This window comes from Zonotrichia albicollis, chromosome 4, assembly GCF_047830755.1.
Source record: "Zonotrichia albicollis isolate bZonAlb1 chromosome 4, bZonAlb1.hap1, whole genome shotgun sequence".
NCBI lineage: Eukaryota > Metazoa > Chordata > Aves > Passeriformes > Passerellidae > Zonotrichia > Zonotrichia albicollis.
The window spans coordinates 70,572,967-70,590,335 of record NC_133822.1 but is presented as its reverse complement, the minus strand read 5'-3'; the positions used below and the strand labels follow the sequence as shown (position 1 = coordinate 70,590,335).

General features: G+C 40.2%; 1 long non-coding RNA gene across 1 annotated transcript; it reads right to left on the bottom strand.

The window, feature by feature from the left end:
• Positions 1-4,472: 4,472 nt before the first annotated feature.
• LOC141728868 (uncharacterized) lies at positions 4,473-17,062 on the bottom strand. The gene is made up of 4 exons (XR_012580136.1): positions 16,899-17,062; positions 6,002-6,202; positions 5,120-5,351; positions 4,473-4,727 (listed from the first exon to the last, which is right to left on the bottom strand). It is a non-coding gene; the product is annotated as an uncharacterized LOC141728868 (long non-coding RNA).
• Positions 17,063-17,369: the final 307 nt, after the last annotated feature.

Here is a 17,369-nt window from a genome sequence, read left to right as displayed (position 1 = left end):
AAAGATTTGCAGCAAATTGTATCTTCTTTAATAACATCTGTGTAGATAAATTATAAAGTCCTGGTGAAAATAAAATGTTCCACTGTGCAAACATCCCTTGTTACATAAAGAACCTACAATAAAAATAGTAACATTCCTTACAAAGATTGAATTTGAAAGCTGCCAAACAAGATAAACACTTGGTCGAAAAGGAGGCTGCCATTTTGTGACCCTTCCTCCAAAACTAACACAAGCTTCTTTAATTAATTGCTCATTCATTTGTTTCCCTCTAAGCCATTTCTGTTGATATGCATTACATAGCATTAAATGCAACTTGATCTACTGTTGCTCACAATGTTGCAACCTATTACTGGATATGCTGTAAATCTTTCATATTCCCACAATGTGCAAATTGAGCCCAAAATTGCCCAAGCATTGAAAGGGCTGATTGCAGCATGAACCCACAATCAGTAGCCTTTCTGCAGCAGACATCAACAGATTCAATTCTGCTTCTCCTGCTGCTGTTTATGTGTGTGTATGTGACACTGATATTGAATTTCTCTGCCCTCTGCCATTTCTGCCGAGAGAGGACGGCAAAGAAGATAAAAATGGGGAGCAGAGGTGAAAGGGATACTTGTTACCTTCAACAAGTTAACTGTCATTTATGAAGTTTTTTAAAATATTTATCTTCAATTGATGAAGAGTTAGTCATGCCCGTGCTGCAAGACCTGGATCAGGACCCAAAACTTCCCTGGAACTCTGAGAATCTTTGTATCTGGGGGTTTGGTGCATCCACAGATGGAAGAGAGGATCAGCCACTGGGTTTGCACCTGGATCCAGACAGGTTGTCCCCAACCTGGGGATAGTTGGATCTGGCAGTTTGCTACAAGGCTAGTTGATTTTTATATATATAATGATCTGTATGCATTTTTACATTAAAAATATGAAAGCTTGTGCTTGTAGATAATATATAAGAAAAAAAATAAAAAAGAAAAAGCAAATATAGTGTTTTCTGTACTGAACTCTCACATATTGATGTTCCATTAGATGTCTCCAGTGTTCCTTCCAGCTATCAAGGGGCCAGTTTCAAAAGCTATGATTTGGTTCTTATTTAATCTTTATCTAAGGAAAACAAACAGTGAATTTTACCAGAATAAGCACTGAAAAATTTGGATCATTTTACTTGAACTTATTTGGCTGTTAGTCCTGGAATAGAGGAGTCAAACAGCATCTACAGTGAGGCACAGCTCCAAATGTCCTTGCTAACTGTTTCAAGGCTGATGAAAAAAGTTACAGGGTAATTAACTAACCTCAGTGAAACCCACCAAAATCTGTCCTGCCAAATAAATAACACAGACCTTGATCCCAAGCTTCTGAGGTGAAATCCTGGCATAAGAAATCTGGGAGATTTATGCTGGTGATTTGGACAGAGGCGACTTTTCACCTGCTGCCAACTCCGCCCCTGTTAAAGGATAATTCACTGTTAAAGGATAATCCACTGAGGAGGATGTACATAATTTGTACCTTATGAAAGGTACATTATATGAATGGTAAATAATCAAAGAGAGCATGGGTATTAAGCTGTAGCAGAGGAAGCTTCAGCACTGAAAAGGAGAGTTTAATCCATTCTTTTTCCCCCAAACTTGGGCCAACCAAATGGTGAACAGGAGTGGGGGTATAAGAATGGTATAAGAATGTCACAACAGGCAGAGCACTGCATAAAACCTGGGTGAAACCTCCCAACACCACTCGCTGTCTGCCTCTGGAGCACTACAAAGCAGCCTTGGGCTCTGTCAAGCCACAGAACATTATTTTGCTCCAGTCAAAATAATGTCTCCTGCACAGTAAGTAGCTGCAGTCATAAAGGCTATGCATAAACAGTCTTGGGGTTCCTTTCATCTTTTTCTTTAATGGCTCAATACATATGCAAATCATAAGAAGGAAAAGAAAAAGAGACTTTAATTAACAGAGGCTTCCTGGCATTTTGATGTATCTGCCTTTATGCTCTTAGCAAAATTAAACATATAATGAAAACAGTGTCATCCTAGAGACTCTGGTGTTGTGCGTTTTATTTCCTTTACAGATGCCAGGCACTAATTACCCTGGGCTATGAAAATACAAAGCAGCAGCTTGTCCAGTGCTGTGCAAGGTTTCCAGGAGGTGAAAGTGGTGTGAGGCCAGCTAATAATGACAATGGTTTCTGCAAGCACCATTGCCCATGGGGACAGCTGTTAATGCAGCAGGAGAGGTGGCAGATTGCTGGGGCAGGACTCTGCTGGCCCTGGTGGGGTTTGCATGGGATGAGAACACACCCCAATGGTCAATTCCTCTCATCCACCTGAAGGATTTTCTCCATTTTCAGTTTAAGTAGATGGGCAGGAAACCCTAAATCCACACTGCAGGCCGTTTAACAAACCCAAGGATTTGAGGGGAGTTTGGCCTTTTTGGACTTGTCTCTTTCATTTCCACCTTGATTCCCCAAAGCACCATTTGTCTTTTGCTGTTTCCAGCATATTAAACAAAGTAATTTTGAGTTTTGTTAGGTTGTTTGGGTTTTTTTTTTAAAGGGTAGTTGTCAATTTGTTTGGGTTTTTTTTAAATGGGTAGTTGTCAATAAACTCTGATACCCATAGGCAAAGAGGCTGTATCACTTCTCAGAGTTCACTTTCACAAGGATGGATATTTGCAAATGCCTCTGGATATAAATTAGTAACACTGAACACAGCAGCTCTGAAGAGTTGGAAATAATTTTTTTTTTTTCAATAAGGGAACCTCTCATCATTGTAGTACAGATGGCTGTGTCAAGTACCAGTCCTAAACCAGACTGAAATATTCTGCCATGGCCTGTCATGAAATATTAACATGCAGAATAATAAAAAAAAAAGAAAAAAATTGAAAACAATTTACAGGCAGACTTCAAATTATACCTCACAGAAGAAACCTGCACATTCTTTCCTTTTAAATTGTACGTGGTATCAGGAATTTACAGAATCTCATTTCAAAATCCAGCAAGTTCTGGTGACTCAGAATGTATCAGTAATGTAAAAAATAAGGGTTTTTATCAAGCTCCTTTGTCAGCACACATGATTTAACTCTCTACTCTGTTTCCTCTAGCCTGGTCAAAGCTGCCATTACTACAAAGAATATCAAAGAGACCCAGATGGAACTTTTAATATGAAAAAAAAATCAAATTAAAAACCCCCAATAAATAACCCCAGAGGGACATAATCCAAATAAAGGTTGAATCCTCATTTTCCTGAAAAGCAATTTAAAGATTTCATACACCAGTGCTGGTGCACAGGTGATCTGACCAAACTAAATAATCAGAAACAGTGGAATACTTTGAGGTTATAACTTGGATTTCTTTTTGCAAATCTAACTGTAAAGAAATAAAATTATTATTGTTCAACAGACATTAGGTCTGGAATTTCTAATCGATGCCAGGTTTTTTTATATCCAACTTTCAAAAAATGAAGAGGAGGGAAGAGGAGAGGGGAAAGGAAACAGAAAAGGGGAAAAGAAGTGAAGAAAAAAAAAAAAAAAGAGAGAAAAAGAAAAGGAGAAAAATCTAGTTTTAAAAAGTCCAAATAGTTTTCTCTTTGTTCTTAGGGCTTCTCTGTGCAGAGTTTTCTGCAGTTCCTCACCAAAGCCAATGCTAGAATACTGAACACTGACACTTGCTATCCAAAAATCTTGTCTCTCCTAAGGACACACACAATCCAAACCTCACTCCTGTAAACATTCAGCTCAATTCCAGCCTGGGACAGAAGTTTACATCTACTTCAATCCAAATTATTTCACTTTTGCATTCAGGGTGTATTTCTCCTATTTGGACAAGAAATCATTCTAAAGCAGTGAGTGTTATTAACAATATAAAATACACATAGTTTAACTATGTATCTGAAATAAATCCATAAACAAAAGAATGCTTTGTCTGTGAGAACTGAAGAAGGCAAAAGAATGTTAGATGGTTCTGTAAATATTAAACTTCTTGTAACAGACCAATAAATTGCCTGTACCTTCTTTGCTCTGTTTTTTTAATATTTGAAATAACCATAACAAACAAAAAAAGCCTTCAACTTCCTTTAGGGAATTTCAGTGAAGGACAATATTTCTTTGCAATAGAGTTAAAACATTCAAGTTTATAACTCAAGAGAAAATAGAAAATGCAGCAGGAATGACAAAGAGTTATTTTAGACAGGCAGAAAGTGAGGGAAGAGTGACATCCTCAGACTTCCTAGACAAAAATCCAAGTAAAGTTCTGTGAAGGACTCTGACATTTTCCTACAGTGGTAAGCTGATACCTGAAGCTTAAACTCAGATTTTTAAAAAATAATTACTATTGCAGGGAGCAAAGAAGAGATGGATGAGATGGTGTATTTTGGTAGCAACCATCAGATCTTTAGGTTAGAGTTATCATTCCGAAGCAGAGTTACTATCCTGGTTTCAGATAATTTTCTCCAATAGAACCACTCCAACCAGCACCACTCCAGTTTTCACAAACAGATGTCAGCAGAAAAAAAGAAAAAAAGAAAAAGGTGGAGACTGAAAGATCACAGTGTTTAATTTACCTGTGTAGCCCATGAACATTTCCTGGGGTTTTGGAAATGGTTGCAGACAGAAATTCATAAGCTACCTCCATAAAATGGCAGACACAATGTTCTGCCATGCCTTGCCCAGGTGTTGGCTCTGTTTTCTGTGCCAGATTCTGCTCTGTTTTAATGCCTTTTTCTTCTTCAAAGAAAGACCTAAAAATTGTTGGTGAAAAATTTAGGGATTTGAAGTCAGTTTGGTTTTAGTTTTACATTGAAATATTTAGAAAACATTTCCAAAAGAACAATCCCCACCACACTTTAGATTAATGTAATGATCTCAGTGAAAATATCTCAATAACTGCTTAAGAGAGCTATTTCTCACAACTGTTTTAAAAAGAGAGCTAATCCAACCATTTTTTGTGAGCTCATACACAATTCAGTGTACTCTGTTATTTTCTGAAACTGTGAACTTCTGGTCAGTAGGGCTCTTAAACATTCTTGTTGACTCCCACAGACCTTTATGAAAACAAGTTCATTTATTAATTTAGTTGCAGAGAGCACGCAATGATCTCACAACTGATGTCAGCAGGTGAGAGCTTACTAACCATGTTCTAATCCATTTCCTGTATTCAGAGATGAGCAAGAGGAATTATCACAATAATTATCACATCAATGTCCTTGGCCACACCACTTGGCTGACCAGCAGCTCCAGATGATGTCCCTGGGTTTGATTTGCAGCCACAGCAGGAATTTCAGCTCAGTCAGAAAGGCCTTGCATTTTTCCCACATGGTTCTTCATGGATTTGATCCAGCAGCTTCTGAGACCCAGCCTGAACTCTGAACACAAAAAAAGCACAAAAAGTGCTTTTTTGGAAAAGTTGGTGTTTCCAACATGCAATTATCGTGCTTATCAAGTTTCAGGAAGGGAATGAGCTGCTTCCAATTACATGAAGTGAATGTATAGCAATGGCAAACTCCAGGAGAAGTCAGAGGGAGTTTTCAGAAACTCCCAAAGACTGGTGAATGTTTCAGTAAGAGTGCTAAGAGGCACTTTGCTGAATTGCAAAATATTCAAAAATACATAGCAGAATAGATCTGGAATGCAAAATAATTCACTACTTAAACACCTTCACCAAGGCTAAATTCAGTTTTCAGACTGCCCTCAGACTTGCTCCTTTTGATCCTGAATTAGAGCTGATTGTAGTTTACTGAAGTTAATAAAAATAATTCCCAGTATGTTCTCAGGAGGTTTGGGATCTGAATCTTTACCCTTACACTTAAAAGTTCTGTTCCTTAACTGGATACAGGGTAATAACAATTTATTAATTTATTAATAATTTATTAACCCTCAGCCCCTTTAAAATGCCTCAGGGAAACCACACCAAAGTGAACATGACCAAGCCTAATTGTCCAACTGTCTAGAAGGGATTATTGACTTTATTCTGTTAGTTGATAGGCAGTAATTTGTAAAAGCTGAAACTACTCACTGTATGTATTATGAGCCCATCCTCCTGTCAGCTCCAAGATAGCATTTTCAACCAATTCCTCTCTTTTACATGAATATTGGATTCTTTAAAGCAGCATGGCTTGTTGTTGCACAAGGGAGAAGTTGATGTCAGCTCACCCTCCTCTGAGAGGCTCACCAAGGGATTCTCCCATGGAAAAGAGGGATGACCCCCTGATAGCACCTGTAATTGAAAAAGTCATTAAAAATCAAGAAAAAGCTCCTATCAAGACTCAATGTTCCCTTTCTCTGGAATAAACTGAGAGAAAGGATGTTAGTGTTCCTACCAGAATGATTAAACTACATCAAGATTTTTATTCAAACCAACTGCTATTTTTTCTCTGCTTTTGATGATTAAAAACCTGTCACGAGCATTAAAAATACTACAATTAGATATTGGGGATGGTTTTTTATCATAAAAACTTCTTTGTTGTAAATCTTCTAGTTGTTCCTCCTTGTCCAAATATCTAAAGACAGATTTACCCTTCAGTCATCTCCATTTTTCACTCCTTAAGTCCCACAGTGCAGTTCTCTTCCTGCCTCCTTCCACACTCAGTTAAACATGAACTCAAAAATTACACAGTCATTCCTTCAGATCACTGACATCCCTGGAAGAAATTCGAGATTTATAATTTTTCCAATAGAAATAACAACAAAAATTGCCAGTGGCTGTGGCAACTCATACTGAGCTGCTTTTCCCTAAGGTCTCACCCACCTTGGGTCCATTAACCTGTCTTACACTCTTGTAAGTGAACCAATAACATCTTTTAAGCCATGTCTATTTTCTTTTCCTACCCTTATTTGTAGGTATATTCTCCCTCCAATTCAGTCCAAAAATCACTTGCTTGCTAAGTAAAAAAATCATATTTTTCAAGACCTTATCAGAAGAGTTCCTAAATCAAGTTTTTTGCAATGAGTGATTTTTTCCCCCATATATTCCACCCAGTGATGAGCAAATAACTATCACCACAGCAGTAGCACTTGGCACACCTAAAATGTTGACCTCTGCACAGAAAAAAAAATGTAATACAAAATCTCATTGTTGCTTGTTACTTCTCTTTATATTTGAAGAATTTTCCTGTAATGGCAGCATGCACACATTTACAGCACTGCATTAGAAAGGGTGACTCCTTATTCCACTCACAATAATGAGAAGTTATATTAAAAAGGGCTGCAGAAAAGGGTAACTGCATAATTAGCATTTCTTAGCTCTATATGTTGAAAGGTAAGGAGAAGAGACAGAGAAAATAATTATATTCTTACTTTAATGACAGCTATTTCTGGTAAATAGGAAAGCCAAAAGCACATCAACCCTTTCATCTCCAACCCCTAGATTTGGTTATTCTCCATAACAATTGCTCCTTGTCCATAGGAAATCAGCTCATCGCACTGAAAAGATCACCTTATCCAAGGCCTACATAATTGCATATCCAAGAAGGGCAGGAGAAATAAATTTTTGAATGCAGGATATTGAATCCTAGCTTTGTAGCTTTTTCACTGTGATCACAGTTGCTCACATGTTCTTCTCCTGTCCTCAGAAGATGTTTCCCCCAAGAAAAATAATATCCCAGATGCAATGCTGCAAATACAGAATAGAAATACAACAAAGAACTGCTGTCATTTCTCTGTCCTAGCTGGCAGGGCTGGAAATCATACAAAATTAGAGGCACGGGTTCATTATAACAAGAATAGTGGTTGCTTCCCTGTGCCCTAAGGAATGGATGAATTTTTTTTAATTTACATACATAAAATTATTTACTACATTAAGTACTGCACTGATGGTTTACAGGGACAATTCCTCAGCTGCAGGGAATCATTCTCTTTTCAAGCCCCACTAAGAAACATTAAGAAATGCATCTAGGAAACGAAAGATCAGCATTTCTGGTTTGGGCTCTGCCACAAAACTTCTCTCTCTGTTGGCACCAAGCTCTGACTGCTCATTTGGAAACCCTCATCCACCCCCATGGGGATTCCTGAGCCTCAATTCATTAATGGGGCTGACTTGCTTGCTTCAAGTGCACCTCAGCCACATCTTCTGCCATTTATTGCAAACTCACTTTCTGCACTGTGATAAAAGCCAGGGAAGGCTGCAGGGAGAGCAGGGGCTGAGCAGAGGCTGCCTGTGGGGCCATCTCAGTGAGGAGACCAAAACAGGAGAGTTCATGGTGTGCTGCCACCCTCCCAGGGTCACCAGGGGTGAAGGCAAACGGGAAAAGTGGCTGTGCTGGAGCTGCACAAGGCCTTGAGCATTTTACTAGGCAATAAAAGAATGTTAAACAGTCCCCTCCTCTCCCTCCTCAAGGTCAGATGGTGGTTTCATGACCCTTGAATCCCATGTAAAACTGCATTGTTTCCACCATTGCCATGTATTTCATCCCAGTATGAAAACAGTGAAATGTTTAAATGCTTAATAAAGGGGATCTAACTTTTTGAGAAAAAAAAGACCCAATACATTGTGGTGTACAGCACCAGAGCCTGATCTCATTTTTCTCTATGATTTTGCTAAAATCATAGAGCCTGTTTTTTTATTTTTAAATGGAGCAGTTCTCTGAGCCTGTTTTTCTTTTCCACATGGGGCAAAGGACAAATTTTCCCTATTTGAAATAGACATGGGAAATGTGCTTGATGACAGGTTAGAGGTACTGAGCAGAGCCACTCAGCAAAGATAAGAACTTCAAAGGGAAATGGTGGGTGATAACTGGAAGAGAGACAAATATCTAGAATTTCAAACTTTTATCTGTGAGGAGTCTTGTTTGCCAGATGTATTTCCAGGCAATAACAATTTTAGTTTTAGAATACCATTAGAATAACAACAACAACAACCAAAAAAAAAAATAAAAAGAGACCATTTTGAACTTAAGATACTCACTCCCAAGGATCTTGATGAACTTGGAAGCTTTTTCCCCTCAAGATTTTCTCATAGAGAAAACTATGCAAACATGGTTGTATCTTTTAAAAGAGTAGAATATCATGGCCAATGCTTTGATGTGTGATGGAATAGAATTTACAAGAATTCCTGTCATCTTGAATATTTTCTAAAGGAAACAGCAGGAAGAATTATGACTTTTAGAAGATGCTGACATAATCAGCTTTCTCTCTCTTTTGAATTTCAAAACAGCAATGAACAGACACTCTGGGGCCAGAGTATAACTCCAGAGTGCTGAACACTCAGAATTTGGCCAGAAACATGTTACTGGTCAATGAAAAGTGCAATTTTGGTGGGTTGGTGTGAGTTTTTGGTCTATCAATGCAAGGTTTATGTACCAAGCATGCTGATGTCTATCTGGCACCAAGGTGGCTAAAGGAATATACTTACTAAGGATGATGTTTCTTTTCCAGTATCCCTCTGCTGGAATTTTGTTATTGTCAGAGAATGGTTCAAAACTGTGGAGAGTGATTGGAGAATGAACAATAATTCAAACTTTGCTGCTGGGATGTGTGTCTACCATGAGATGATCTCAAACCCTAGGTCTGAATATCCCTCAAATCTGGATCCTTTCCAGGTCTAAACTCTGTATCAAGCTCCATCTCAAGCAATACTGATGTCTGATTCACCAGCCAGCAAACATGTAAACTAAACAGAGTTCCAAGGCCAGGTCAGAAAATTTCCACACTCCCCACTTAACCAAGCCCTGAAGATTGTTTTGCATCACTGAAGCAGCACAAAACAGCTCAGAGATAAAATGGACTCGATGCAGGGGCTGGGGTCAGCAGGTCAGTTCCCAGTCTGAAGAAAAAAAGCTCTGGAAGGAAGGAGAGAAGAAATGGCAAGGCCTGAAGAAAGTAAGCAGTCAAGAAAAAGACTGGGTTGTGGGAACAACTTAAAATGGCTTTTCCTGTGGGATCCCAGCTGCAGTGACACTGCTGACTGCTCCAGAGGGCTCAATGTGTCTGGGTCACAGAGCTGCCTTCTGGAAAACAACAGCTGGAACCAGAGACACAGGGAGGAGGAGGAAGGTCCTAAACACCCTGATCGCAGCTTTGCAGAGGGAGACAATGCAGTGCAGCTCAGCAGAACACATAAACTCAATGGGTATTTTCAGAGAACAGCACATCGGAGTAGATTAAGGTAAAAAGTTTCACTCTGTGTGTTATCAGCAAAAAGAGAGATTGGAGCACTGCAGGGATGAAAAGGGATGATGGAGAAAAGGGGATGGAGAAGAGAACAGTCAAACAGTCTTGAAAATGCTTAGAAAAGGAGAAAGAAAGCTGAAACTTCTTGATAAACAGTCTCAGGACTGAAGATGCATTTGGTTATTTTGCCAAAATATGTTAAATGAAGTACAGCAGCCTTTTCCCCCTGCAATGATAATTTTTTAAAGGTGCAGAAAAGCCCATTCACATTCCCACATGCCCTTATGCTGAGTGCTTTCAGAGCCAGCTCTCAGCAAAGAATACATTGGAACAATCTATCTCTGGTGTGCACCCAAAAAGTTAATAAAGCAGCCCAAAAGAAGAGACTTTTTCCATTTGATGCAATCTGAAATACGTGAAATAACCTATTGGAGAAAATGGAAACAGAGGAAAGATCACCCTTCACCTTAGATAGTCCATTTAGATTCCCTGAACAAATATTTGAATACTTTCCAGCGTAGCTTCAGTATATATCAACTTAGAACGAGTAATAAAATAAAATTGAGGGACAAAGTCTGCATATTTTTTTTTAAATTATGTTACTTGAGAAAGAAAACTTACAGATATATTCAATGACATTTGACTAGCCAATGCATTTTAAAGATTCATAATATCGCTTCCAAATTTAATAGGCTTTTCAACATGTAAATTGAAAAAATATATTTACATCTTCCTGAGGCACAGTATGTTGCTGGCATATTAAAAAGAATACACTCAGTTCAATAAAGGTGTGCCACAAAATTGTGGTGCAAAGTTTATGGCCAAGGAGCACCCATGTCCAATCTCCAGGGTGTGCAGCAGTCTGTTCCCTCTGTTATCAGCTGCTCCAGAGCCCAGGGACATCCATTTGTCACACAAATCCCATAGTGCTGTCCCTTCCAGAATATTCTAGGTGGTTGTCTTGCCAGAAGGAAGTGAAGGCGATAGTTTTATTAGAGTCCAAAATGATGGCAATAATATATTTTGCCATAATATTAGCAGGTGGTCCTCTAACAGAAAACCTTCCAATATCCTGTGTAGGGAAAGTACAGCCTTCTATACTAAAATATTCCATGCTGGAGCACACAGACTGTGTGAAAATAAAAGGGAGGAAATGGCATGGGGGGATTGCATCACTCTCCAATAGATAAATACACAAATAAATCAATTTGGCAAGATGTAAAAGGAATAATTGGTTTAAAAGTAAACCAAGTAAGGTCGTGTAAGGGTGCATTAGACACCAAAATGCTACTCTGGTAAAGATGTAAAGAAGACGAACCTTTGTAGAAGCTTGAGAACTAAATCTGAGTCAGAAACAAGGCTTTTTGCAACTCAAAATGAAAACCCTTCTATCCAAGTGAGGAAATCCATGTGAGGGAGCCCAGAGAAAATGCTGAACACACAGGTACATGTCTGAGATGCAGCACCAGCACACAGAGCTGCCTCCACAAGTTCCTTAACAGATATTGATTCCTGCATCACCCTGCCTGGAGAAACTCAGGCTCAGAGCCCTCTGCCACTGCCCAGGAAAGCTACACTCCTCTCTAAAGAGGCTCTCAGCCTCAGAAATACACATTTACATGGGGCAATGCACGGGCCAAGGGACACAAATGGATCCACAGGGAAGGAATCCACCCTGCAAAAAAATGAGGATAAATGGCACCCCACTGATCCACACCATAATTATCACCAGATGCACGAGAAAGGAAACACACACCTCAAGGACTGCGGCCACTGGGAGATCCCCCCAATGGTTGAGAAAGAAGCCAGATAATCTGCCAGCACTGCTTCCATGTGGAGCAGAAAAAATAACCAGCACTTAATTCCATTGGCCTTTTGCTGCCATTCCCACTGCCTTTCCTATAATCCACCTTAGGAATCATACAAGCCCTTTCTTCTGGAGAGGTTTTTTTCTTCATCACTTCCCAGTACCCCAGCAATGCAGAATTTTCACAACCTAGAGATCTTCAGCAAGCTGACATAGTCACTCTGAGCTGATGGCAGGCCAGAGAAGTTGTTTCCAAAGGCACCACAGACACATTTAACACACTTATTTGTTGGATTTAATCAGCTCACAGAAGGCTGGAAACCTGCATCACAATTCATTTTAGCAATTAGAGCAAGGCACCCATTTTTTTAGGAATACAGCAAAATGTCACAGAGCCAGCCACTGGATGATGAGATAGATAAGGGCCCCTACAGACATTTCAAAAACATTCAAGAGGATGTGGGGGTCACAAAGATAATTTGCTCCACAGCTGGGAAGAAGAGCTGGTTATCTCAAGTTATAACAAACTCCACAAATCAGGTTAAGTAAGGGCAGCATTAAAAATAAGCTGAGATAATTCCATCTGAGCACTAGGCCATAATCTAAGCTTGTCATGGCCTCTTGCTTTTTAAAAGTAGATGCAAACAGAAGATAAAACAAAGCAAACTGAGGTACAAAATACATCTCTAAACAACTGAGCTGGTTTAAGTCTGCATTGAAAACTGAGCTGGACTTAATGTACCTACTGGGCATCAAAACAAGGAACATTTTCTCTGCAGACAGAGTCAGAAAAGGAGATAAGAACAGACTGGCTTTGTTTGGAAGAGGAATGGGAAGGATTTAAGGGCAGCAAAAGGCTGCTGGTTGTTATCTCACCAGTTTCCAAGGGCTGTGTGTGTGAATAACCAAACCAGCATCACTGATGCTCTGCTGCTTGAGGCAATGCTCACCTCAGTGAGGGCAGATTCCTTGTCCAATCCCAAAATAAGACAGCTGGTAATTGATATTACCATCTGGTAATACCATTGATATCATTATCTGGTCAAACTGCAGCCTGCCTTTTTCTCCTGGCAGCTGCCTTAACAGGGTCCCAATACACAATCCATTCCTCCCATACACACAATTTATGCCACATATCTGCAATCTCACTCCTTCAACACATCTTACTCTGTGGTTTCTACAGTACCAAGGGCCCAGAGAACAGCTCTGCTAATGAGACAGCCTGCAAAGTTTTCTGGAGAGCTGGGAAATGGTGACAAACCCAGGGAAATGAGGGGTTGCCACACGCCTACAAAGGAATTCAGGCTCATCAATCTTTTGCTATCAAAACACTCTCTCAGACGTACAAATCTCTTTGCATACTTTTGTGAGGCTGTTTCGGTGAGGCATGATAAATGCTAGAGAGAATTTAAGGATAACAGCAGGGACTAGGTGGTGAATTCAGAGGGTTCCAAACATCTGTGGTTCACACACATCCTGCTCTAGCTTTTTTTTTGCCTCCCTAATATCAAGGAACACCTTGTTCCAGGCAGTACAGATACAACCTCTTTCAAAGTACATATTTCTATTTCATAGTATCCTAAAATCTTAGACTGGCCTGAACTGGAAGAAAACTTTAAGTCCATCCTGTCATCCTTGAGTCAGAAATGACACAGAGTCACATCAGAAGGCAAATAGCAAAAGCCCTGTTTATCTGATCCTTTCTCCTTTTATACCTTAATTTGCTACAGGTGGACCTGATTGGTCATTTATCATTTAATCAACATATTTCACATGCTTGGCTAATTAGACACCCATCTGTAAACAACTTTATGAGAAAAGCAGCAAAACAGATTGTTAAAAAACACCACCTGCAGATTGTTTTAATATTTGACAACCATTGCTTATCTCCAGCTCCCTGAAGCTTCCCAGGCCAATTCATGGGAAAACTTGTCTAACACTAGACAAGTTCTCTCTCTGAGCAGACTGTCACATCCACAGACATAATTTCCTTGCCATGGGTGGGGACACCTTCCCCTGCAACATCCAGCCTGACCTTGGACACTTCCAGGGATGGAGCATCCACAGCTTCCCTGGGCAATCTTTTCCAGAACCTCACCACCCTGACAGTAAAGAGTTTTTGTCCAAATATCTGCTCTAAACCCACTCTCTTCCAGCCATTCCTCCCTCTCCTGTCACTATGTGCTGTTGTAGTTCCTCTCATTTTTCCTGTAGCCCCCCTTGATACACTGGAGAGCCACAATGAAATCATCACCTGTCACAGACATACTTTATGAAAAATCCTTTTGTTAGGATCTTTTCTCCAGAGAAGCTGGGAAGCTTCATCTTCTCCATGTTTTGCTGCTTTGGAATGTGATTTTGAGAATTGTTTACCCAGCATGTGAAATTGTTTTTACTTGGTGACCAGTGACAGCCACCTGTGTAGAGGTTGTGATTTTATTATCATTCCTTTCTACCTCTCAAGCCTTCTAATGAAATCCTTTCTCCTATTCTTTTAGCATACTTTTAATGTATCATTTTCTTTTAATATACATCATAAAATAATAAATCAGCCTTATGAAACATGGAGTCAACATTCTCATCTCTTCCCTCGTCCTGGGACCCCTGCAAACACCACCACAATCACCCATTCGTTTTGCTTTGGCTGGGGTTTGCCTTCAGCTAACCAAAATTTTTTCTACCTAGAAGGACATAGTCAGCTGTTTATGTCAGGAAAAACCTCTCAGTTTTTGCTAAGGTTTAACACTTACTAAGAGGCAGAATTTCCAGCACATTCAGCAGCAGCAACTCTCCCTGCAGAGAATCACACATTAAACCATCAACACCTGGGGGTTCTTTGAAGGTTTCAGCATCCAGCTGAGGATTAAATTCACCTTTAAGCTCTAATGAATTCCCCTGAAATGCAGCCTGGCTTCTGGACAGAAATGACCTGCAGTTCTGCAATTGAGTTGCACTCACAGTGTCTGGGGACTCAACACTGGAGATAACTCCAGTGATATGGAGATATGAAGATTTTTGCAAAAAAAAAAATAATTCACTGAAGGCAAGTCAGCTGAGGGGATTCCAGTGCATGCCCATTCAGAAGGAAGAGAGAAAGAGATAAATAAATTACTGAAATACAGAGAAACAAGAGAGTGCTGCTGAGCAATAGTGACATGCAAGTGCCTTACACAGCATTTAGCAATACATATAATTTTTACACATAAATATATACTAATATATAGTACTCAAATCTATATTAATATATAGTATTCACATATATATTAATATATAGTATTCAAATTATTAACTTATGCACACGCACACACATGAGTTTAAATGGTTAGCAAAAAATATTGGGAAATTTTCCCACTCATCTTCCCCCAGACAAAGGTTAATCCAATTCCCACAATTTTTCACATATGTCATGTTCACAAAGACTGAAGTACCATCATGCTGCCAGCATGTTTGAATAGCTTTGGAAAAAAAAGATTGCTGGAGAGTCAAGTATTTTCTTAACTTGGGAAAAACTAGTGTTCTATAGAACACTCCAATGCTGTGTCTTTAACTGCATCAAAAAAGATGCAATTTAAGACTTTTTTTTAATAACCTGGTGGCTGTTCAAACAGATGGAGTAATCATGAAGAACTAGGAGCACATTTTTGCTACGTGTAGCTATGCACAAAGAAAAACTTTGTTAATTCAGCACCAGCCTGGCAGCCTGGAGGACACAGAATAACTTCTGTCCCTCTGCGCCCTGACACTGGGTCCTTCTCGAGTTGCTAAAGAAACACGGGGAGGAAAACACAGAGCCAAATATTCCCCTGCAATTCCCCCGTGCACCAACAGCTCGAGTCGGGCTGAAGGAGGAAATTGCTGTGTTGTTTTATGGCTGTGTGGTGAGAGCAGCTCAGAGCATCCCCAGGGTGGTGCTGAAGGATCCATCTGAGAGGGGAGGAGAGAGAACTCAGCGTGCAGGAGGAGGAGGAGAAGGACCCTGCACACAGGCAGCACTCATCTCAGTGGTGCCTTAGGTTTTGGTTTTTGTATTTTTCAGATTTTGTACTGCTTTAGTGTGTAAGCTTCATAGTTTTCTTTAGTTCTGAGCTTCATATCAGGGGATGGTGAGCTCTGTGCACAGAGCAGGGAGACAAAACCATTCCTGCTCCAGCTGGGCACCAAGGACAAATGACCCAAATCTCAGCCCAGGAGCACAAACCCCGTGGGCTGGAGAGAGAAAAACAAGCAGGGTGGGACTGCCTGGGCTAAAGCTGGGATGGGACAATGAACTGCAAGGTGCAAATGGAGCAGAACTGATCAAAGGGAGAGACCCCATGACTGGGTGTCCATTTTGGTTCATCTTGGGTTCATTTTGTGACCATTTTGGTTCATCTTGGGTGCAGCCCTGGCTGGGCTCTGGTGCGGCCCAAGGTGGATCCATGGAGGAGATCCTTTGAATAAATCCCTACCTTACTCTTTAACTCCACATAGCCTCTGTTCTAGGGCAGCCCTCACAAGGCATCACCAGCCTGAAAGAGCACAATCCTCCACTCCCTCCCCTCAAATCTGCTCCACTGTTCATGGAAGGCAGGACAAGGGATATGGGGATGGAGGGATGGACAGTGCCTTTGGTACTCTGTGGATTCCACAACCTTCAGAACCCTTATACAAAATTGAATATGACATAAACATTTACAGCCATATTTATTCCCCATGCAGTCAAGGCTCTGGGCTCTTCTGGAATAACATCCTTAGAAGGAAGAGATTGAAGCTGCAAAAAACCTACAATTATTTCTTTCCAAGTACACCCAAATGAATTTTTGAGCAAATCAACCATCCCTGACTCACCTCCACAGACACACACCAAGTTCCTGCCTCCACAAAAAAAGGCACCAGGATCCTTAGTCATTAAACCACTCGAGCAAGGAGCATTTCCACAATTTTCATTTGGAATCTCTTTCTTGACATTTGGTCTCTATTTTCCTTTCCCTCTGCTTAACCCTATGCTGCCAAGGCTCACCTTTCAGTCCACATCAGTCTCCTCTTCGTTGCTGTTCTTAGATATTTTTGCCTTAATCACCCCCTCTGCCAGATGGCTGAGAGCAGTCCTGATCACACCGAGCTCCCACTCCCTTTACCAACCACCGTGGAGAAGGCAAGTTTCCTTTTCTAACAAAAAGTCCTCTGTAATTTTAGCCTGAATATGAGCAGATTTAATTTTCTGCTCCTACAACTGAGGACTCCCTGGGAGGAGAAATGCAATCTTTTCTCTCTGAGTCAGCACGTAATTACACATGGTCCAGACGTAGCCTGCAGCATCTTCACAGTTATTTTTGTCCCAGAAAAGGATTAGGCTGGATGCAGCATCATATATTCTGAGAGAGAGAAAGGGGCAGAGCCAAAAAAAGCCCTGAAATAGAAACCTCTGGCTACCCTGAGCCCTAACTCTCCTTGAAACTCAATGTTAATTCCTTAATGAGCAATAAATCCA